General features: G+C 47.6%; 1 long non-coding RNA gene across 3 annotated transcripts; it reads left to right on the top strand.

Moving 5' to 3' along the window:
- The first annotated feature begins 39 nt into the window (after positions 1–39).
- Positions 40–24,642, top strand: LOC102902537. 3 transcript variants are annotated; one of them, XR_006584141.1, is made up of 8 exons: positions 40–233; positions 9,817–9,969; positions 11,846–11,926; positions 14,898–15,708; positions 19,983–20,176; positions 21,393–21,474; positions 23,341–23,421; positions 23,778–24,642. It is a non-coding gene; the product is annotated as an uncharacterized LOC102902537 (long non-coding RNA). The 3 variants fall into 3 exon arrangements; XR_006584140.1 differs by lacking the exon at positions 11,846–11,926 and having other exon boundaries at positions 45–233; XR_006584142.1 differs by lacking the exons at positions 11,846–11,926; positions 23,341–23,421 and having other exon boundaries at positions 47–233.
- The last annotated feature ends 3 nt before the right edge of the window (positions 24,643–24,645 follow it).

The following is a 24,645-nucleotide window of genomic DNA, read 5'->3' as shown; positions in this document are numbered from 1 at the left end:
GCCTCCGTTGGCTGCCTTCCCGATATCCTCAGCCAATAAATGTGTCATCTGCTCCCGGTCCCGGGCACCGGAACAAATCGGAACAGGGTCTATTCGTGGGGGCGGAGCCTATCGCAACCCTGGTCCTTTCCGCAGGTTCCGAGATCATGGCACCGCCCAGTGGGCGGGCCCTCAAGCTGAAAGCGAGGGGGTCTGCTGCCGGAAAGAGGCCAGAGCCTGTGGGCACCGGAGAGGTGAGAGCAGAATTAGGGACAAAGAGGGTAAACGGAGGTGACCAGACTGGTAGGCAGGAGAGAGTTGGACAATTGTAGGTTCCATCTCCAGCTCACAGTAAAACTTAGATGACGGGGGGGGGGCGCCTATGTGACTCAGTAGGTTAAGCCACCCACTCTTGGTTTTGGCTCAGGTCATGATCTCACCGGTTGGTGAGTTAGTTCTAGCTGGCATCTGGGCTCTGCGCAGAGAGTGCAGAGCCTGCTTGGGATTCTCTCTCCCCCCTCTCTCTCTGCCCCTACTCTGTTCGTGCTCTCGCTCTCTCTTAAAATAAAAAAAAAAAATTTTTTTTTAATTAAAAAAAGTTTAAAAAAAAAAAAAGAGCTACATAACTTGGGATGGATGGTGAACCTCTGGTTCTTCTCCTGTAAAGTGAGGATAATAATAGCACTCGTTGGCTGGGTTTTTGTGAGGCTTCAATGAGATAATACACCTAAGACGATTAAATCAGGGCCTGGGTCCTAATAATACACAGTGAAATGTTAGCCATTATTATGTAAATCAGTTAGTACAGAGCTTGGCACTTCTGGGTGTTGGAAAAATGTTAATCATTATTTGAATAATAATAATCAGAATAATTTCAATAGAAATGCAGTCGCTTTTTACCATTATGAATAGGTCGGGATATGAGCAGTCTAATAGGGGGGTTGAACATGAAGGGTTTTGTAGTCAGGCATGGATCCAAATCCCTACTTCCTAGCTGTGTGGCCTTGAATGAATTACTGCATCGCTTTATCACTTTTGTGTTTGGTTTTTGCATCTGTAAAATGTGAGAGATATAACAGAATCTACATTGTAGAGTGTTGTATAGATTAAACAAGATAACGCAGGTAAAGCATGGTCTCTGGAATCACACTGCTTGTGTCTGAAACTTCTTTCAAATGCAGGATGTTGGCTTTGCCCCTCACTAGTTGTAAAACCTTGGGCAAATTACTTAACCTCTTTGTACCTCCGTTTCCTAATCTGTAAAGTGGGAATTATCATAATGGCATCTACTTAATAGGGTTTGTGAGAGGAATAAATGTAGAAAAGTTTGTAAAGGACTTGGCACATTTCTGGCAGGAGGAGTTTAATCATTATTCTTATTTTTTACTAATGGGTATGAGACTTTAGGGAAAGTGACAGTACGTGGAATTTGGCACGTGCTCAGTACATGCTGGCTTCTGCTAAAATTAGGGGAACTCTAGATTTTAGTTTTAAAGGCGTAGTTTCTCACGTTCGTGAAACGTGTTCCAACTTATTCATAGTTAATAACTCATGTGATTGTGCTCAGTGAACATAACAGTGACCCATGCACCACTCCTTGCTATTGAAGTCTTACAACAGCCCCATGAGGCTGGTAGTATTACTTTCAATTTACAAGGAGGAAATGGTGGCTCACCCAGATGAAGTGACCTGCTCAAGATCACATAGTAAGTGTCAGGCCAGAATTTGAATCACTGGGCTGACCCCAGAGGTCTCTTCTGAGTCCCACGCTGCATAGGGAAAAGATCACAGGTGGAGTAGGGTGGAGGTTGAGTGGGGAGACAGTATGTCAGACATTTGAGAGAGTGTCCGGATCTGAACTGGGAAAGTCAGATTTGCGGGGTGAAGGATGGCCGCTTCAGGATCATCTGTCTGGGAGAAGCCTGTGGTGAGGATGTAGAGAGAGAGAAAAACACCGTTCGGACACAAGAGGGCGCCCCTCACCCTAAATCCAGCCTGGAATTCTTTGATGGTTTCCCTTAGCTTTTTTTTTTTTTTTTTTTTTTTTTTTTTTAATTAAAGCGTGGGATTTTACAGAAGAGGAAAACTAAGACCCTAAGAGGCCAAGTGCCCTGCATAGTGTCATATAGAAATAATCAACAGAGATTGAACCAGACCCCAGTTCTCTACTTCCCCATCCACCAAGATTTTTTTCGGTCCACAGTTGTCTGCAAGACCCCCTCTGGGCCAGCCCAGCCCTAGGCTCTAAGGATGCAGAGATAAATCAAACTGGTCCGTCTCCAGGGCCTGATCTCCAAACCTTCCAGATCCAGTTTCCTATTAGTAAATTGGTAATGCTTCCTATTAGTAAGATATTTTTTTTTACATTTATTTATTTTTGGGACAGAGAGAGACAGAGCATGAACAGGGGAGGGGCAGAGAGAGAGAGGGAGACACAGAATCGGAAACAGGCTTCAGGCTCTGAGCCATCAGCCCAGAGCCCGACGCGGGGCTCGAACCCACGGACCGCGAGATCGTGACCTGGCTGAAGTCGGACGCTCAACCAACTGCGCCACCCAGGCGCCCCAGATATTTTTGAATACACACTCTCAACGTGTTATTTACGTATAAGGATATGAATGTAGTACATATATAATTGCACAAAAAGCTAACTTTTATTGAACGTTTATAATGCATTACTAGGTCCTGCTCTCAGTGCTTTATACATATTCACTTAACAGTCACAAAATCTTCCGAGCAAGAGTCTAATACTATCCCATATTACAAAAGAGGAAACTGAGGTACAGAGGTTAAGTAACATAAAGCCATATAAAGCAGGCAGTCGAGCTTCAGAATAAAATGAGATCAAAGAATAGAAATATGTATGAGTTTTAACGTTTTGTTCTAAACCTCCATGAATCATCTCGGCCACCCGTCTTTGGAGACCAATGCTCGAGGGGCCCCCAGGCCTCCTGTGTGGACCAGTACAGTGTAACCAGTACTTTCGGAAAGGGAAGTGCAGGGGCTGATGGGAACCCACAGGCAGCAGCTTACCTAGGCTGGGAGGTCAGGAAAGGCTTCTGGAGAAAGTTGGTGGCTAAGCTGGATCTTAAAAGATCTGTAGTAGCTCCCCAGAGGAGAGAAATTGGGGGAAAGTGTGTTTCTGGGTGAAGGAGCAGTGCATGCAAAGGCCCAAAGGCAAGAGCACGTGGTGTTCCGGGAGCTCCAAATTGGAGCAAAAGCTCCAAATAGTTTGGCATGGCTATACATGGAGTGCCAAGGGGGTGGGTTCTTCCTCCCAGTGTTGTTATGAGGCTCAAATAAGACCATAGGTATGACCACGCCTTCGTGTTTTTACTGAGGGAACAGGCGATCAGTCTGCTGCCTCCTGGGCAGCATCCCAGCTTTTCGGTCCTCAGCTGCCAATTCCTCTATAACCCAGATGGCAAGAGGGGCCCCTCTGCCCCTTGAAGATCTGATTGAACTTGGCACAGACCCCCATTTCACAGTTGAGGACTGCTCCCGGCGCTGCCTCCTCTCCCGCACCCTCCATGAATTTCCAACTTCACTTCCTCTGGGCTACAGTTTCCGTGACCCCAGCCCCTTCGCCTTCTGCCTCATGTGGGTTTCCATCGAAAACAGAAAGTCCAATCAAGCCAAGCATTTCACGGATTTAGTAAATTTACTCAGGATTTGGAGATCTTGAGATCACATCACATACCGCACGGCCACCTGCCATCTCCCAAATTTTCTCATTCAGCTTCCAGAGCCTTCCCAAAGCCTGTGTTCCCCAAATCACCAGCTGATCCTCCCTACACGTGCAGCACCCCCACCTCCCACCAGAAGCTGTGTTCAGTCCCGTGCCCCCACACATACCCACTCTCTCCCTGTCAGGCTGGCTTGCTTGTCTTATCCCTACCTCCAACATGCACACACCCACTCTAGCCCAACCCAGGCTGCCCTAGCCTGCTCCCCAGCCATGCCCAGAAGCCGTCCTCTCTTTCGTCTTCTTTGGGCCACACGTGAAAGTCCTCTCAGCGGAGCAGCCAAGCCAGTCCATGGTAGCCAAGGGAGGTGGTGGTGGGAGACAGGCTTCAGGAAGACCAGCAGCGGCACCAGAGGATGGGGGAGCAGCCGGCAGGAAAGTGGCCAGGTGACGCTCCAAGCAACTGTGTGAGGTGTGCAGGACCTGGTGACTCAGCACACAGTGTGAGCCGGCTGCTTGCCGTGCCGTCTGCCACATTGTCAGCCACATTGTCAGCCACATTGTCAGCCACATCCTTGCCTGCCTCGGGATCGCGCTTGGGGAGGCAGAGGCACAGCTCCTAGCCGGTAGGAAGGCTGCTCTCCAGAGTAGACAGCGGCCCCCGCACCACCCAACCCTGGTCTTGCCCGCAGTGGGACACAAACGCATCATAGAGGAACCTCTTACTCTCCCCCTTCCAACCCCTGAGATCCTGAAGACCAGCCCTGAACAAGGCTAGAGATAGAAGATCCAGGAGTTTCTGGCTTCATGTAGGAGGAGCTAGGATATCAGCAGAAGCAGCAGGCAGAGTGGCCCCAAGAGAGTTCCGGCTCCCAAAGTTTTGAGGCAGTGGCTCCACAGAAAAGAGAAAAGGGGATTCTTGGGGGTGGCCCCCAGCTTTTGGCCAGCACGGCTAGTGTGATACCTTGTTCATGTATGTACTGGGGGAACCACTCAAGCCAGGGCTCCACCCAGGCACTGGCACACTGGCAGGCTAAGGAAGCACCCAGAATATACAGATACTGGGGTATCTGGGGACTGTGCTCCTGGGGCCTGCCATCCAGAACAAAGCCTGTCTTCCACTAGTCTAGCACTGCCGTCCAGAACAAAGCCTGTCTTCCAGTCTAGCACTACAACCCGGAGACCTCCAGGGCTCCGGAAAGCGGCAGCAGACTGTATCTCCAAACCCGCTTTGGCCAGCTCCTCAAGCCACCCTGGGCAGGGTCAGGCTGGGGACCACAGTGCTTGCAGCTTTAGCTCCCATAGGCTGGGCAGCCCCATGATGCCTCAGGCCCAGGGCTATGCCCATCCACCCATACCCGCAGATACTGGAGTGTGGCAAGCTGCCAAAAGAAGAAGCTAGAGGCACCCGGGAGCACAGGGCCTCCAAGCTATTGCCAAGCAGGAGGAGTTGGCAAAAGGCAGGGAAGATCTTGGCGACATTCCGGGTCCCCAGCTGCAGTGCCTAGCCTTTCAGAGTCAGGGTTTGCAAGACTGGAAAAACATGCGGAGCCAGCTTCCAAAACTTCCTCTCTAAGGCTGCACAAAGCTCTAAGCTGGCCAGCCTCTTGGGCGGGGACAACTCTACCCCAGAAAGGCCAGAGGGGAACTACAAGCTCAAGCTGTGTGGACTCTCTGGGCCCTGGAAGTCCAAGGCCAGGCTCAGCACCATGTGGGTATCCAGCAGGTTTAGGCTGATCTAGTGCGAGCAGAGGGGCTACCAGTGGATTCCTGCCAAGCCCACCATCTCCAGCCTCAGGCCCTGGAATACTTGGCCCTCCAGATGAGTCACGTGGTTTCCCTGATGTGGCAGCTCCCCAGGAGGAAGTGGCTAGGGACAGGGTATGCACCCCATTGTTGGACAGACCCAGGGCCCCTGTTTCATACATGCACAGCGTGGCGCTCCGCAGCCGATTGCTGTTCAGCTTCAGTCCCTGAAGCCTGGGCACGGCAGCCAGGAAGCCTGGTTACATCCTGTTAAACCTGGTCAAACCGCTGTTAAGACCCAAGATCTACAGGCTGTGGCAGGAAGCCAGAGCCTCCAGAGCTACGCGCCCCATTAGAGTAGTTCCCAAGTTCAGCTCGTGCAGCTCAAGAGGGGCAGCTGCCCCGGCAGGCAGCTCAAGTCCAGTCTCTGCAGCCCCAGTCCTACCACTGCAGCTGCCTCCATCTTGGTGTGGCCCAGACACAGAGCCTCCAGCCGGAGGCCCTGGAGGGCCCAAAGACTGGCCATTTTCAGCTAGGTGGTGAATGGCAGGTCCAACGTGTCCAGGTGTCACCAGAGGAGGGGCCAAGCACCAGGTCTGAGAAGATGCCGGCCAGCTCCCTCACATTCTGATACCAACTATACTTGACAGCCAGCTGTGTAGACTGGAAGGCAACTGAATACCCAAGTTCCCGTCTAGGCAGGGCCCCAAGAAAGCAAGGTACTAGAGGAAGCTCAGGTTGCCCGAGATGTCAGGGGCAGAAAGAAGTAATCAGTTCAGGGTCCAATGAAAAAGCTGCTATAGCTGCCCCAAGCCCCCGGGACTTCCTGGCAGGAGCTGGGGAGATGCAAATCAGCCCCAGGACCTGAGCTCAGGAAAGTGGAAGAGGGCATCCGGGGGCAAGACAGAAGTGGAACCAGTGAAACAGACTTCCTCCACGCTCTATGGCACAGCTGCCAAGGCCTGTGTCAGGTTGGTCACCGAGAAGACTGCTGCAAGGAAGGGTGGACTGGAGTCCAGGGGGCAAATCAGGAAGAAGTGGGAGCTCAGAGGTGGCCATCTGAGCTCAGAGCTTTCCATCACCAGGCAGCTGGAAGCAGTCCAGCCTGCAGTCAGAGGAAGGGATAAGAGTGCTCGCCCATCTTGGCACCAAGCCTGGTCTGCAGAGAAGCAGAATCAGAACCCCACTCTCTCCTCCCTTCCCTTTTCCAGAGGGGAGCCCAGACCCTATCCTCCGCTTACACACACACACGCACACACACACACAGTCACAGCACTGACAGGTATACAGCCCCCAGGGTACCCGGGAGGCTCTGGAAGCAGGGGCAGAAGGCCACAATGCTTCCAAACCGCACAGCTTCTGGGGGGTGATACCAGCCTGAAGATGCTTGGAGCCCAGGGTCCAAGGGCCAGAGAAAGGCAGAAGTACACTAGTGGGAGGAGAGACCCATCTCACTTTTCTGCTGTGAGTGAGCAAGCAGGCAGTGTTTCTGAGCACAGGATCTGGGCCTAGAGGTCCAGGATCCCACTCGGCCATCGTCCTCCACTGCAGTACGTTTCACCTCTCTGAGCCTCAGTTTCCTCCTCTGTGCATCAAGTGTACTAATACTGGCTTGATAAGATTGCTACAAATGACATATGGTGGCAGTGTGGCAACACCCCCTTATACTAATTGCTTTCCTCCCCCTAGTAGAAAGGAAATCTTGAGTCAATCAGGATTTTTTAAAATGCAGCTGTTTTATTAAGCAAAATAATACATCAAAATGATGCCTTTTTAAACATCTTGTAATGCTCCATGTGGAAGAGTCCAAAAAGCCCAAGAGTTTTCCAAGAAGACCATAGGGGTCCATTCCTGTCCTTCCTGGCCGGGGCTAGGAAGAATGGTCTTTGGGGCCTTGACCTTATGCACCATCAGGATGGAGTCAGGACTCCAGGGGAGAGCAGAAAGAGGAAATAGAACTTTATGATTATCTCAAAGAGTGCAGTGAACGATTCAATAGTATTCAATCTGATCATTATTTAAAAAAAAATAATAATAAACTCAGAGAGAAGAAAAATGCCTTGAACTTATAAAAGAGTATTTACCCGGATCTGCAATGCATTTAATTCTTGATGATAAACAGCCTGTTGCATTCAATTTAAAGCCAGGAACGAGGCAACTACAATTACATCCAACATTATAATGGAGGCCTTAGCCAGGAGAATAAGAAAGAAAAAGAACAAAAATTAAAATTATAAAATTGTAAGTGTTTGAAGAAACAAGAGGGTCGCCATTTATAAGATGCTGTGATTGCCCACACAGGAATTCCAAGAATTTCTAGACACAGACTATTAAAACTAATGTTGAGCAAGGATGCTGGATTCTAGATATATTAAAAAAAAAAAAAACAATAAACAAACTTGCTAATACACCAGTGCATTACTGAGAGCCCCAACAGGAAACAGCACATTCAAATTACAAGTTGTCAAAGAGGCTTGTGGGTAAAGAGACTAATCACAAACCTGTTAGCAGGGCTTCATGGTACCACCAGGGGTAGTGCGGGAACTGGGTCTGCAGCTGTCTGTCTCCACTCCTCGAATTATAAGGAACTGTACTTCATCAGTTTGAAGATGTTCATTTTTTCACATTTTTAACACCTTTGAACAATTGTAGGGCTGTGTCCTACGATTAATAGCACCTGGCTATTGCTGGTAACCAGGCAACATTCAGGATGCGGTGACTGTTGCCCATGCATGTGCATAGTTGGGTCGTAGCTGTTCACATTATCAGCACATCAACTGAGATACAGATATTCTTGATCCCACCTATTTTAGTTTGGTCCTCCTTTATGACATCTTCTGAAATAGGACACTATAATTCCACGTTGAAGTAAAAAGTTATTGTACGTTCAAGAAGAGCATGGAAAGAAAGCAGCGGGGGTGCATATTCTGTGTTGGGGAAATAACGTGGGAAGAGCTCAGAGGAGCACTATGAATATGAAGGAATTTGAGGAATGCCACAATCAATCAATTTTTCTTACATTTTAATTTTTTGTGTGTACAAAGTTATATAAGATAAAAATCTGTCTAAATATGTATAAAATCGCTCCAAGTTATAAGTGGTGAGAAAGCATTATGTTGTCATTCAACTGGATCATTTTCCTACATAAAATAATGGTTTGTCTTGCAACTGTTCTTTTTTTTTTTTTTAATTTTTTTTGGCATTTATTCATTTCTGAGGGTGAGGGAGGCAGAGTGTGAGTGGGGGAGGGGAGAGAGAATGGGAGACACAGAATCTGAGGCAGGCTCCAGGCTCTGAGCTGTCAGCACAGAGCCCAACGGAGCTGGAACTCATGGACTGCGAGATCGTGACCGGAGCTGAAGTTGGACATTTAACCAACTGAGCCACCCAGGTGCCCTGTCTTGCAACTGATTCTTAGACTCAATCAAATGCAGCAATTTAACTATCTTAAACTCATTTTTCTCTTCTTTCCTTTCCCTCATTATTATTAGTGTGTTGGTGGTGGTTAATTTTACAATTTATTGCTCAGATTATAGAATTTCGAGACAAGATAGTAGTCATCACAGGAGGTACCATATCCCACAGATCATGGATTGGCAGCTGGATATAATTATTCATGAGATTTAGGTTGACTCCTTTGGGGAGGAGTGAATATATTAGCAGTTGTATTATACTTGATGGAAGCTTTACTTTGAAGCATAAGTACTGGGAAAAGGGGTTATGTCAATAGACAAACCAAGGAGTAGATGGTAGTAGGCATTTGTCATTCATTTAGCATCTGAAGCCCCCTCCTATGCCTATAAGTAACCATGCCCACCTTGCCTGTGGTGGTTAAGTGCTACTGCTTGGGATCTGCTGCTCTAGGGTCCTGGGAGCACTACTGAAATTAGGGAGCCCATATCAACTGCAGCTTCCTATGACTATCCCCAGTCTCACAGAGAACAGTCATAATAGAGTTTTCCAAAGATGACAGTGTTCCCCTCACTAATGCATTTCTCAGTGCTTTCAGAAAGAGATTGTCTTCTGGGCCCATTCTAGGAATACAGTGAGAAACACAGTGCGTATGGAAATGTACTCTCAACCTCCCCCCTTCTATCTTATACCAAGGAATTTATGGCATCTTAGCTTTGTTTAGTAGACCACTGGTTAGTCCAAGATCTAATCAACCAACAAAGCAAACAAATTAGAACATTCCTGGCCACTCAAACTAGTCTAATGCAATAAAAATCTCTGGTCAATGCATCCATATCGATACGTTCAGTACAATCTAAAATTATGTTGCTTCCTCCTTGGTCCCACACCCTCAGGGCCTGTTCCACGTGTATTCTTTAGATTTGGACAATATAAATGAGCAGAACATCTTTATTTGCCTCTTCCCTTGGATTTACTTTGTAATTGCCTTCTAGATATACTGGAATCTGATGCTAGTTATACATCTCTAAACTGTGAAGAGGATGGTTTTCCATCTGTACCAGTTCTGGGCCTGCTTCTTGAATCCACACCTCTGCTCCACATCACTGGCAAGCCAATACCTGCAAGTTATATTCTCTGACTTTCCCGTGAGTAAGAAGAGGTGGGAGGGCAAGAGAGAGTGTCGGGATGTTTCCCCCTCCTTCTCTGTTGGTGGCATCTTCAACACCAGCTGCAATTCTCCCATGGTGCCAACTCCTGCAAGGCAGGCCTGCCACAGTTCCCTCTTCCTCTGGTTGACTCTGGGCCCTGGTTCCAGTAATTACTACCTCTTCCCCTTGTTCCTGCCTCTGCAAGAAATTTGAGATTCTTCAATCACAGTCATAAAACATCCTTAGCTTTTGGGTGGACAATCAAGCTGAGTAGTTAGGATATGAGCTTGAAGTCTCCGTGCCCCTCGTGCTGCTCCATCGCACGGCCACTCAGCCTCTAGAGCCTTGCTTTCGATGAGCACTTCATTCCAGGTGACTGGGATTTTCATAAATTGACTCCTTCACCATTGTACGTCTGATCTGTCAGAGTGCTCTGACTTAAAGCTGGGTTTTCACTGCCCTTGGTCCCAGTTCTGCTGCTGCTGGCCTTAGCTTGCACTGCCGATCCCCCAGAAATCAGATGCTGGAGCTGCTGCTCCTTCTACCCTATTACCAAAAAGGGATTCTGCCTTAAGTTTCCCTTTCTTATGGTAACCAGGAGTCTGATTTGCTTTATGCCAATTCCTCACGTAGGAATTGAGAAGGCCAACATTGATGGGAAACTCTGGGATCCTTTCCTGCCTCATTTGGTCAGGAATCTGAGATTTAAGACTGCCTGAGCTGGAAAGGTCCTCTGAGTTCATCTAGGCCAACACCTTCCTTTTCAGATGGGGAAACTGAGATGCAAAGTGGGGAAAGGGATTTTCCAGGGCCGAGCAGAGGGCAGGTGGCAGAGCTGGGATTAGAACCCAGAGGCGTGGGCAGGCCAGGGGAGGGTGATGGGATGGATGGAGTGTTGGTGGCAACAAGCAGCCTCCATTCCTGACCATTGGGAAGTAAGTGAAACTCTTAGAATCCAAAAGACCCCTCCCACTATCCCCTTGGCCCTCTGCACCCCACACACATTCAGAAGGCCGGGGTCTCACCATCACTTCTTTGGGATGTGATGTGAGGAGTTTATAGAAGGAAGCTGAGGTCAGACTGATTCTCATGTGGTAGCTCTGGGAAGAAGGAGAATGGAGAAAACAGCTTTGCAAAGAAGTGAAGTGAAGTGAGGTAAGGTGAGTTGGGGTGAAGTGAAATAATAAAATAAAATATAATATAAAATAAAATGAAATAGATGCCTTTGCTTTGGTCAGGGGCCACTTTTTGGGGGTGCCTTCTTTCTCTCTCCACCCATCTTTCTTGCCTCCACGTTCTGCACATCCTTTCTCCCCTACTTTCTCTCCATCCCCTATCTCCTACTTCCTCTTTCTCCCCCACCCCCAACACTGCCTAGGCACTCCTGTCCTCCTGGAGGACAGACTTCTGATGAACCCAAGTGACCACCTTCTCTATGAGTTGTCAACTGGTCAGCAAATATAATTTCTACTCATAACCAGTTCTTAGTGATTTCACCGCATAAGCAATTCAAGTAACGTCACTGGAATTCTGAATAAAATGAAGAGATGTTCGCTAGACAGCTCCACCACCACCAAATCAAATGGCTTTTGCTTGCCTGAGTTCACTTCAATTCTTGTCCCAACTTTAAATACTTTCCTCGGAACCACCATTTCTCATACCTTCCTATAGGCCAGGCATCCTGAGAAGCACATTAAACAATATCAGCCCAGAGATGTTTTACGTCCCAGAATCCCCCTTTTGGGGGCTACCTAAAATCCTTTTTAATAATAAAAATAACTAACATTTGTTGAGAACATACTGTGCCAGACCCTATGCTCTCTTTCCATCCTCATGACCCAGTTTCTGTACGCTTTTCCCTCACGTTCTTCAGATGCAAAAATGTGGCCCAAGGAACTTCAAATGGCCTATGCGAGGGCGTCCCTGAGGCAGTTAGTTTCTTCCTCTGTAAAAGGTGAGAATGTCCTAGTTACCACTCCCCATTCGGGTTTTCAGGGACCATTGGGGTTTGACTGTGAGTTCCTTTGTTATGGCCTTTGTGGCTTTGCTGTTTTCAGGTGTAATTCCCAGCAGCCCTGGGTAAGGATGCCCTGTTTCCTGTTATTTCAGACATCACAAGGGCAGAGGAGTCCAAACAAGGGCTATAGAATGAGGATGGAGATACTGATACACAGAACAAATGGGAACCCAGCGGAGGCAGCTGGGCTACTCCATTGTCTTAGCTGAGGTCCTTTTGTGTTCAGGAACAGAAATCAACACACACTACCCCGGGCATATTTTGTTGGGAAGATGCAGGGGTATCTCATGGAATCCTGAATCAGCCAGGCCGGGGGGAGGACTGAAGCCGGGGGGGTGGGGCAGTCAGAGACCTTCTAGTAGTTTCTCTTTCTCTGTCATCTCTGCTTCAACTTTCCGTTCTTTCCTGAACAGCCATCTTTGCTTCCACATTTTCATGGCTGACAATGGTCACTCCATCCAATGGGAATACCAGGCTGAGCTAAACCAAAGTCCATTTTGGAGGGTGCAGAAACCCCACCCCCTCCTTGCCCTAGTCACGTTTCCCCCCTCCCATCCATTCCCACCACCCACCACATCTGCTCCATGTTTCCCCCCCACCTCACCCACCCCACTCCACATCCAAGATCTACTGTGGGAGCCCTGAGGGAAGAGAACCCAGCATCTTCCTTCCTCAGGGACTACTGAGAAATCCCTTTCCATATGGTTCCCTGTCTGTGGTGTGACCTTGCCAGGATGCTCTGCTTGGGGATGAACGGCCTTCGCTACAGTTCTGGGGAAAGAGGCGAATAACAGGGTGTTATAAGAGTTGTAGGAGATGAGGCCAGGAAGGTCATTGAAAGAATTTTGGCAACTCTGAGTGAGACAGGGGGTCATCATAGGGCTTTCAGAAGAGGCGTGACACAATCTGATTTCTACTGTAAAAGAATCATTCAGGCTGCTATGATGAGAGCAGAATGGGTGAGGGTAGCAGTGGGAAAGTGAGAACAGAAGTATAGGGACAAGCAAGGAGCTATTGCAAAAATGCAGGTATGAGAGGATGTCAGCTTGTACCATGATGGCCAACCAGAGAGGAAGGAAAACGTGGTTAGATTTTGGCTGCATTTTGAAGGCAGAACTTGCAGCCTTGACTGATGGGTTTGAGGGGGGATATGAGAGAAAAAGAAGTCAAGGATGGCACCAAGACCATGGAAGAACAGGTTTAGGGAAAATAAGAGTTCAACTTTTGAAACATTGAATTTAAAATGATTATTCTCTTGAGGCTCCTGGGTGGCTCCGTTGGTTAAGCATCCGACTTCAGCTCAGGTCAAGATCTCACAGTTTGTGGGTTCAGGCCCGCGTCAGTCTCTGTGCTGAGAGCTCGGAGCCTGGAGCCTGCTTTGGATTGTGTGTTTCTCTCTCTCTGCCCTCTCTCTCAAAAATAAATAAACATTAAAAAAAATTTTTTTAATAAATAAAACGAGTATTCTAGGGGCACCTGGGTGGCTCAGTCAGTTAAGCATCCAACTCTTGATTTCAGCTCAGGTCATGATCCTAGAGTCATGGAATTGAGCCCTGCCTGGGATTCTCACTCTCTCTCTCTCTCTCTCTCTCTCTCTCTCTCTCCCTCTCCCTCCCTCTGCAAACTCTCTCTTTCTCTCTCTCTCAAAATAAATAAATAAACTTTAAAAATAAAATGACTATTAGATAGCTTAGTAGTGATGGCAAATTATGTAAAGTACTAGCTAGGTTAGGGGTGTGTGTGTGTGTGGGTGCACGTGCACACGCGCACACACACGCGCAGGTATATCATACTTAGACCTGGTTCTGTCTTTTGGTGGTTGTGTGATCTTGGCAAATCACCCAGATTTTCTGGAACGTAGACCCCATCAGCCCAACTTCTCAGGGCGTGGTGTTTTTAAAACATGTCTATAATTTTTTGACACTATTCCTAACCACAGGCGAAGTGTAATTCCTCTCCCTTTGCATATGGGAAGACCTTAGTGACCAACTGCTAACAAGCCAAATGCACAAGTGATGTAACGTGACTTCCAAGCCTAAGTTAGAAAAGCTTCCACCTCGATCTCAGTCTGGCGACACTCACCCTTGGAACTGAGCCACTCTGTTGTGAGAAAGCCCAGGCCTCACGTAGAGGCCACATAGGTGTTCCAAATCACAGCCTCAGCTCATGCCCCAGCATCCAGTGCCAGACGTGTGAGTGACAGGGCTTCCTGATGGTTCCAACTGTCCTTGCTGATGCCAAGTGGAACAGAGACGAGTTGTTCCTGCCAAGCCCTGCCCAAATTGCGGGTCTGTGAGCAAAATGAATGTGGTTGTTTTGGGTTGCTGTGTTCCACAGTGATAGACGGCTAAACCAGTGAGAGTTGTGAAAGCATTTTGTACACCAGAAAGCCATCTACAGAAATGGATCATTAGTCAGTGGACATCCTGAGCTCCTCATCTCATGACCTCAGCTACAAGTCCTTCTGAGCTGGGTGTCATCTCGGGCCAGGCTCTGATTCCTTCCTGCAGCGGGTAGCATTACACGTGACATCTCAGCCATAATCTGGCCCCAGGCCTCCTCTCAAGTTCCCCCTAACATCAGCTGCCCCCTTTGCTACCACCCCCATAGAACCCCCTCAACACACTATATCCAGCTATGTCTCCATGCTTTTTCTCATTCTTTTCTTCTTTTTTTTAAGTTTATTTATTTATTTTGAGAGAGAGAGAGGAGCAGGGAAGGTGGAGAGAGAGAGAGAGAGAGAGAGCGAGTGCGAATCCCAAGCAGGCCCCACAATGTCAGCACGGAGCCCGAAGTGGGGCTCGATCTCATGAACCGCAAGGTCAAGAGTTGGACACTTAACTGACTGAGCCATCCAGATGCCCCATCTCATACTTTTCTTCTGACTAAGTAACATCTTCCTCCTTAGGCTCCAAGGACTTACTTCACCAATCTTATCCAAGGGAGGACCCAAAATCTTCCTGTGGGAAAGAGCCTCTTCTCACATCTCTATTGAGATCTGAGGGCCACTTGCTAAAATATGCAGGACCCGGTGCCTCTCAGCAATACAGTCCCAGTGGATGGGGGAGCGAGGTGGAAGGGAGCCACCATCACCTGCCAATGGAAAGGGAAGAGAGGGGAGGAGCTGGAACAATCTGTGTGGGTTTGGGACAGTGATTTTTGAGTGATCAGATGGTCTCCAGCTCCCTGTTAAGTGTCTGCACCAACTTGTATTGATTCCCAAACATACCTCACTTCCGTTCAAGGAGAAGTCCTTTCCCACCACAGCCGGGCTGTTCTGCTGACCCTCAACCCTCTCCACACTCCTGCTGAGCTGACTCATCCTTCAGGGCCTGATTGCCACCGCCGCTCCTGCCAGGCACAGCTGTTGTTGGCCACACCTGCAGCCATGCCACCGGGGTCCTGGGCAATGCCACTGCCCCTGCTTGATTGCAGGCCACAGCATGCACAGGAGGCTATCGCTTCTTGGGGGAATACCTGAACACCGCAAGCATGCTTTGTCAACGTCTTCCCCTATTTTGATCTGGTGCCTGGACCTTCCTTCCATGCCTCCCCCTCCCACACCCAGGCCCGGCAGCACTCTGATCCAGGAGCCTCCCTCTGTGTGACAGGGATAACCTGGATGCTCACAGACCTCATCAGCCTGCGGGAACGAAAGAGACCACGATATCATTTGGACACATATGTTCCTAATTCAATACTGCGTCATCCTAACCGAGGTAAACTGCAAGGCTCAGAATTGTCACAAGCTCGCTGTGCCCTTGGCATCTGGGGGAGTCCCAGCATTGCCCCATGCATGCTTCTGCAGCGGTCAGATCTGTTGCTTTGGCTGCCTCCTCTGCTCTGCCCTGGACATCAGTGGGGCAGATGTTCCCGTGGCAGGGCTTGCCCCTGAACGTCTCTCAATAGTCTGTTGGACTGCTGGTCAGTGTGTGTGCCCCGCATACTACCTCTTGCCTCCATGGGTTCCTTTCCCTCTTTCTTCTCCCCCAACCCCGAGTTGTAACAGAGAACACACAGCTGCCCTGCCGGATTCTACATCCCCCAGACTTCCCACAGATAAGTATGGCTACGTAGCTGTGGTTTGTTGTCAATAGGAGGTGAGCAGAAGCGATGTGGCAGCTTCCTTGGCTTACCCCTGGGGCTGTGGACTCAGAAATAGGAGCCTCATTTTGAGAATAGTAGCATCAAGCCACCAACCTGGGTCCCAGATGACTCTTTGGGACAGAGCTGGCCCTGCCAGCTGTGAACTACTCATATCTAGACTTTTCATGTGAGAAAAATAAACTTGCATCCCATTTAAGTTAGCCTGTATCCTAAGTAATAGAGTATTGACTCAAGAACAGTCAATCTGTAGGCGTCCAATCTAATTTAGATCCTCTTACACCCCTTTATGGCACCCTGTACTTCTCCTTCAAAGCACGTATCACAACTTGCAATTAAATAATTATTTGGGTAATGTAGTGTTCGCTTATCGATTGCCTTCCCAACAGCTATCTCCCCTCCCTCCTTTTTATCTCATGAAATCCCAATGTCATTCAGGTATTCATGGCTTCCTCCTTCAGACTCATGCTGCATGAAAAGATGAGAGTAAGCCCATCAGATTGTCTCTCTGAGATTTTGAAGTAAGAAACAAATAATAATAATGAGAGGGAGCGGCAGGGAGTAACGAAGCAGGCAGATTGTGCCCTTGATGACCTGTGCATCGTGTCTGCTGAGGATCTGCAACCACCTGGATCCAGGATCATGTCCCCATTCTAGTCTCTGTTCTTGATCTTCCCTAGACAGCCTCTAAAATGATCCCTAAAATACACCATCTTTCCCTGGGCTAACAAGAGTGCCCACTTGTTTCTCATAACTGAGCAGGCCTGGATAAAGCGGTAACTTTGGGCAAATTTATTTAACAAAGGTCTTTGAACACCCACCATGTCCTAGGCACTGCTGTACTCACTAGGGGTACTAGGGAGAACAGATGGGTCACCTAGAGCATCTCTCTGAGAAGCAAAGTCAACTACACTCCTCTACCTACTTAGAATTCTTCAATGGCTTCTAGTTGACCTCACAACAAAGCCCTAGATCCTTACGGTTTACAGCCAATCTTGCGTGATACAGCCTCTGTCTGTCGTTTGAACCTCTATCCTGTTACTTTACCCCTCTTTCCACTTACACCAGATCAGATCACTTTCAGGCCCCCCAGTGTGCAAGCTTCTCTCATGCTTGAAGCTGTTGTACTTACTCTTCCATTTACTCGAGTGTGGTAAGCAAAGGTACGAGGCAAGGATCAGGATGGTGATGAGGATAACAATAATACTACCACCTGAGCACTTACTTGTACTTTGCATGTATTCTTCTTAGTCCGCATAACAATGTCACAAAGTAGGTTCTGTGTTCCCCATCTTACAGACGAGGAAGCTGAGGCTTCGGGAGTTCAGTAACCGGCTTCAGACCACACGCTTAAGTGGTGGCAAAGCCAACATTGGAAGCCAAGCCTATTTGACTCCAAAGGACAGGCTGTCTGCGCCAGCTGTCATCTCTCTACCACTCTTTCGAGTTGAGCTGCTGGAGGCGGACAGGCTTGGGTTGGAATTCAGGACTCTACCACTTTCTGAGTGGGTAGCCTTGAGCAAATTACCCAGTCTCCCTGAGCCTCAGTTTCCTCATTTTACAAATGAGGCCAGCAAGAGAACCTACCTGAGAAGGTCACAGTGGCGTTAAAATGAAAGCATGCACGTTAAGGCATGCCCTAGACCAGTGCACTTGGTAGATACCATTTCCTTATCACCGTTATTACCTTCTCCACTTAGGCGAGTAGCTCTTTCCTTCTCCCTGTCCAGGTTAGAGCCCTGCATCTTGTCACAGACACGGCCTAAGAGCTGCTTCTCTGCCAGGCCTCCTGGGGCCAGGCCTGCACAACTCTGTTGGAAGGAAGCTTGGGCCCGCGCAGGAATGGCCTGTAATTGATCCCAGTTAGAGGTGGACAGGCCCTGTCCTCCTCGGCTGGGGCCTCAGGAAGCAGGGCGCTGCCTGATTTATGTCCCTGCTGCACCGAGGATGACCTGGTGACCTCTCTACGTGTCCTAGCATCAGACAAGGCCATAAAACAGAATTGGTGTTGCACATTTGTTCCTATCGGGGCCGACTTGTACACTGGTGCACCCAGCTTAGGTCAGTCCCCTGCAGGGCCCTCCCCAGGAAAGGCTGGTGTGTGTGGCCGCTCTGTGCGGCCGGGCCACCGGAAGTTCAGGGACGGTGTACAGAAGGGAAATCACAATCTCACATGTTTTCATGGCTTCCGTGACCATCCTCAGTGAAAGACACCCAATCCACATCCTGAACCTCCAGCTCCCCCACACCCACCCTGGCCTCAGACCCAGTTTCAGTGACCTGCTGGACACCTCCTCCTGCACATACCAAAGGCCTCATCTGAACTCATGGTGTTCACCTCTCTGCTGGTTCTTCCTCCCTCATCTGTCGGCCCCAGGAGCCGACACCTGGGCCAAAGAAGTCGCTTCCTCCCTGGCCTGGTGCAGCTTCTTTGCACAGACTCCTTGATAGCTCTGACCACACCATTTTGTGGTTAGAACAACTTATTGCAGCCTTCGCCATTATCTGTATCTCTGTCTCCTCCAATAGACTGTAAAGTCCTACAGGCAAGAGACCACATTTGATTCATCTCTGCACCCCCAGGGCCTAGTGTAGAGCCTGGCACAGAGGACCTGCCATGAACCTTTGATGAATGAATGAGTGAATGGATGGATAAATAGATGGATGGATGGCTGAATAATGAACATAGATGTGTATCTTTCGAGGTAGTTTTCAAATGAAGAACAGGGCTTCTGAGGAGGGACTCCCAAGTTCCCCTGGGAATAGTGTGATTAGATATCAGCATCCTACAGCCAGATTAACCTTAAAATTGCATACTCTGAGCTATACTAGGACCTCTTCCATATTCAGATGACAGAGACCCAGAGAGGTTAAATAACTTCCTGAAGGTGAACAGTGATTTAGTGGCAGAGCCCCCGGATGAGCCCCCAAACTTCCTGTCGCCACTGTCTGCAGCCTCTTCCTCTCTTTCTACGTGCTGACCTTTAGTGAGCTCTTCATGAACTCCAGAGCTTGGCTTCCAGAAATAGAAAGCAGTGGGTCTTCTGGACTATCTACAGGGTTTTATTACCAACAAGGTGATCCATGGCAGAGAAATTGAGATGAGCTTCTCAGAATTTGCAGTTCTAAGAGTAGCATAGGACTATATGACTACATGGCCCTTATCTTCTCTGAGCCTCAGTTTCCTTGCCTGCAAAATGGGAATAAGAATAGGATCTGTCCCAGCACAATGCATGTTTTTCACTTTAGGCTCTCGTGATAGGTTGTATTATTATTCCCAACTATTTGTTGAACTCTCAGTAAAAGGGTTATCCATCTCTGACCATAGCAATGAGACTCACAGTGCTTCTCTGTGGGGAGGGCTATACCTCACTGCCCCCTTGGTGTCTGCTAGGCCATTCGCTTCCTTTGGCCAATGGAACATGAATAGAAGCTACATATGCCACATCCCAGCAGACGCTTTAAGAGTCATTGTAAGACTCAGCCACGGCATTTTCGCTTCTGTCTCTGGAATGATATAGCGGCCACTCCTTCAGTCTGAGACCCAGAATGTGAACACATATAGAACAGGACCTCAAATGACCTGCTGTCATGTGGCGTAAATAAGAAATAAACCTTGTTGTTGTCAGCTGTTGAGACTGTGGGGTGGTTTCTGCTGCATAGCCTAGCAAATGCTGACTAGTAATCTTTTGCTTATAATCTAGACAGACTCGTTTGGGACATCTTAAAACAGAGGGTAGAGTTTGTCGCAATGATATCCATAAAAATGCATCAAATCCTTGGGGTCCTAGAGCTAAGTATTGGGCAGTAGTCGGATAAGCTGCCATAATAAGAGGCTTCAAAATAAAAGTCTTAAACAAGGTACACATTGACTTCTTTCCTAAAACAGAAGACGTAAGTGACTGGTCCAAGGTGGTTAGGAAGCTCTGCTGGGTGAGGTCACCCAAACATCCAGTTTCTCTGCAACCTGCATCCCCCGCTACCATCCAAGATGTTCTCCTCATCTCTACCATGTCCACATTCCAGCCTGCAGGAAGGAGGACAGAGAGAGCCGGAATGACCAGTGCTCCTGGTCGTAAGGAGGTACAGAGAATCTGCCCACATCACTTCTGTTCACAGGCCCCTGACCAGATCTTTATGTGGCCATAGGTCTCATGTGATACAGGGCACAGGTGTATATCACAGCCAGTTTCCAGCCAAGTGACCATGAGCCCTGATGAAACACAAAGGGGACTTTCTGTTAGTAGAAGAAAGAAGGGGACAATTTGGTGGTGTTTGGAGCGGGCTTATGTAGGCTCATGAGAGCCAATCACATGCATTGCCCCCCTTCCAATTCCTTATTCATTGATATGACTTCTTGAAATCAGCCTTGGTGGGAGTATTTACACCAAAGAAATTGGCAAATACTACCAATGTGGACTTCGCTCCAGCACTCCCAACTGGCCAGAGAACCTGTTATTAGACATTTTGCCAGCATGGAGGGTAACAGATACTGGCAGGCAATTACACTCTCTTGCTAGAGTTGGGTCACTTTTTCTTTCGTTCTTTCTTTCTTTCTTTCTTTCTTTCTTTCTTTCTTTCTTTCTTTCATGTTTTATTTATTTTTGAGAGAGAGAGAGAGCAGGGGAGGAGCAGAGAGAGAGAGAGGGAAACAGAGTATCTGAAGCAGGCTCTGTGCTGACAGCAGAGAACCTGATGCAGGGCTCAAACTCACAAACTGTGAGATCATGAGCTGAGCCCAAGTTGGATGCTCAACCGACTGAGCCACCCAGGTGGCCCTGGGCCACTTTTTCTTGGTGTCTCTGCTGGCTTCTCCCACTCCCAAGCAGCTTCCTCACCTTCTGCTCTATAAGAAGTCCTCCTTGGTTCAAATTTGGGAGTACAGCTCATCTTTCTTGCCTCTTCCTAGCTCTAGATTGCCTGTCCTGGGCCAGATGCCTATGCCTGGGCTCCTCAGCTATGTCCATGGGTGGAGGGGCTGGATAGGGATCATACCCAAAGCTGCCTTCAGAGGGGCTGTGGGTAGAAATGACCCCAGAGGCAGACACTGTGCGTGGCTGAGGAGCAAGAGTTCTTTCTCTGACCCTACCACAGAGTTTAGGTTGTAGGAGACCATCCTTATCCAGTTTGTCGAATATTCCTCTTTATTGTGGTAAAATACATTTAACATAAAATTTACTATCTTAGCCATTTTTAATTGTACCATGCAGTTACATCAAATACATTTGTAGTGTTGGGCAGCATTACCACCATCCATCTCCATATCTCTGATATTCCTTTTTGTACCTCTTGTGACTAGATGGCCCAGTTTGGTGAAAGATGTACTTGCTGAGGTAGCAGAGGGCCTCTGGCTGAGGGACAGCTGTGCCCTATATCACAAGGTCAGTAATTTGTGGTATAGACAGGACGGCTCATGCCCTGTCTCGAAAATAAATAAATAAACTTTAAAAATGTAATGAATGAATGAATGAGTAAACAAATTAAATTAGATAACTTCTTTAAACTTCACCTGTAAACAGGAAGGTATTTAAAATATCTAACTAGTAAAATAAAATAAAATAAAATAAAATAAAATAAAATAAAATAAAATAAAAGTAAAATAATATAAAATAAAACAAAGTAAAATAAAATAAAGCAAAGTAAAATAAAATAAAATAAAGCAAAGTAAAATAAAACAAAACAAAACAAAATAAAACAAAGTAAAATAAAATAAAATAAAATAAAATAAAATAAAATAAAATAAAATAAAATAAAATAAAACAAAATAAAAGTCTAACTAGTGAGGCAGAGGCAGGAACACATCAGAAAATATGCCCAAGTGTTTAAGCCAAAGTTCTAGAGTGGTGAGTATGCTGGAAGTTCCTGATATGCTTGGTATTAACCTTTTAGTTGCTGGATGGTATAGAGGTCTAGGGGATCCCAGGGAAGAAACCAGGGTGAAAAGCAACTGGAGTGGCACTTAGGAGAACTGGAGCGACAATCAATAAAAAAAATTTTTTTTTTTTACTAAGTTAACAAGCATTTGAGGCTGTACTGGTGTAAACCAGCTAAATGTCATCCCTGTCTATAAAATGGAGGAACTGATACCTAGTTGATCAAAAGCGGTGCTGGGGAAAGGAACATCAATCATCCCTGTGACATGCTAGGAGAGGCAGGCCTGAGGTAAAAAACAAAACAAAACAAAACAAAAAAACACCAGAAGTTCAGAACATACTAGAACAGGAATGGCTGTACTCCACCTTCCTGTTCCCATCCCAACCCCTATCCCCAAGACACAGAGACATATCCTAATAACCAGCTCCAAGTGTGTGGCAGAAATGCAGCTCAATTTGGAAAGGGGTGTCCATGTCTGAGGAATTGTGAATATAAAAGGACAGAGCAGGACCACGTGGCAGGAGAGACTGTGGCTCTCTGGAAGATTCTTCCTTAATTAAGGAGAGTTAGAAATAGGGGTCCCTCCCATGAAAGGCCTGGCCAGGTCCCCTCTAGTGTTCAAGACCCTGACCTCTGTGCTCCTCAAGTTCTTTGACTCAAAAGCTCAAAGTAGGAACAGAAGCAATTTGGCCCCAAGACTCCAGACCTGAATTTGCTTCTCCCTTGAGCTGCCCTTGAAAAACTGATCTCTTGAACATGGAAGACACGTTGCTGGAGGTACAGCCTGTCTTCCAGGCAGCAGGGAAAACAAGAGATGCCTTACATCTGACTTCAACACAAAGAGAAATTTATTATCAGGATAGAAGATGTGTCACAGAATCTAAGGTTAGGGACAGCATAAGGAGGCAATTAGGACCCTCAGCATCCTGAAAAATTCAACCATGAGCTTTGCTTTTCTTTCTTGCTGCAGACTGATTTGCTCTTTTTCCTAATATGTATGATAGAAGATGTCCATTGCCAACAGCTCCTAACATCACGTCCATTCAAGAAAGCAGCCAGAGGCAGGCAGCAAGGCTTTAGCTCCACTCTAGGGTCTTGAAGGTGGGATGTGATTGGCTCAGCTTGGGTCAGTTGCCTGCCCCGACCAATAATCTGTGGCCTGGAGCGAGGGGCAGAATCACAGGTGTGTTTAGCTGTTCTCTTCCTGGCTCTGTGGTTAGGGGAGAGGCAGAGCCATTCCTAGAACATGGATACACAGGAAGCAGTAGACAAAGGTACCTTCTACATGTGATTTGTCTGATGTCACTTAACTAGAAAATGGCGAACGAAATCCAAATGATTCCTTTGTTCTTTCCATTATGTTCCGTTTCAAGGAGCAAATGAAGGTAATTAGGCTGGAGGGATACCAGACGGGAAGCCCAGAACTTCAGACTCCAATGAGAGCTTGGAAGGCAGTGAGTAGAGCAGTGTTTCCCAATCCTGGCTTCCCTGTTAGACTGTAAACTGGGGAGGACTGTGGATGTCTAGCATGGGTCCTGGCAGGTAGGTGCACTCAGTAATTAATGAAGGAAGGAAGGGAGGAAGGATGGGAGGAAGAAAGGAAGGAAGGAAAGAAGGGAGGAAAGGAGTGAGGAAGAAAGGAAGGGAGAGGAAGGGAGGGAGGGAGGAAGGACTGTTTCTAAATCACTTGTACTTGGGTAAAAATAAAGATTACAATAGTAAATAACATTTATTGTATTTTGAGATTTGGCATATATTAAATAATCTGCCATCAAATCAATAAGCTGAATATTATTATTACCTTTTATAGATAAGCTACTGAGGCACAGAAAGATGAAGAAGTACCAACAGGGTCACCGGTTAGTGGCAGAACCATTGCAGATCTAAGCAGCCTGGCTCCGGAGCCTCCGAGTGCAACCTCCGCATCATACAGCCTCTCAAGATGTCAGCAGCCCACCCCAGACCTAAAGAATCAGATCCTCTGAGGGAGGGACATGGGAATCTGCATTTCAACAAGTTTCAAATAGGTGGTTCTGATGCACAGCCAGAGTCAGACTGCAGATCTAAAAAGTAGCAGCAAGCCTGGGGCTGCGTGACTAGAACAAATAAGTCTGCTTCCGGGATTTTCAAGTTTGTCTGATCATGTGAACATGAGGCCTGCTGAATAATGTTGATGGATTGTGTCCTCTTTGTGAGGGGGGAACCCAAACCCAGGTCAATCACAAAGAACCTGTGAGCAGAAGGCCAACTCAGGAGACCTGCCCATGAGACATTTTCTGAAGGGGCTCCAGCCACTGGCCACCATCCTTGGAACTCTGTGTACCTGCCTAGTTCCTGGACTTTGATCTCCCATCTGACCTCCTTCTCACCCCTGCTCTGATCTGACAACTCCTGCTGGGTTGACCCCATCTCTGACCCCAGCCCGCCTGGGTTTTCAGTCTCACTGCTCCAGGCTGAAGTCTCACAGGATGACAGCCTGAGGCAAGACAGTATTTGCATCGGCCACCAATAATGGGAGCAGGATGCTACCTCTTCTAATGATGTAATGACAAATGGAATATTCATGTTAAAAGAACTGTGACTTTCAGGGTGGAATTCCGGTAATCTCAAACCAACTCTGTGACCATCACTGAACGTGGAATGTTGAAATAGAAATAAACAGGCCTTCATCCCAACTG

This window comes from Felis catus, chromosome C1 (genome assembly GCF_018350175.1).
Source record: "Felis catus isolate Fca126 chromosome C1, F.catus_Fca126_mat1.0, whole genome shotgun sequence".
Lineage (NCBI taxonomy): Eukaryota > Metazoa > Chordata > Mammalia > Carnivora > Felidae > Felis > Felis catus.
This window is presented reverse-complemented; position numbering and strand designations above follow the sequence as displayed.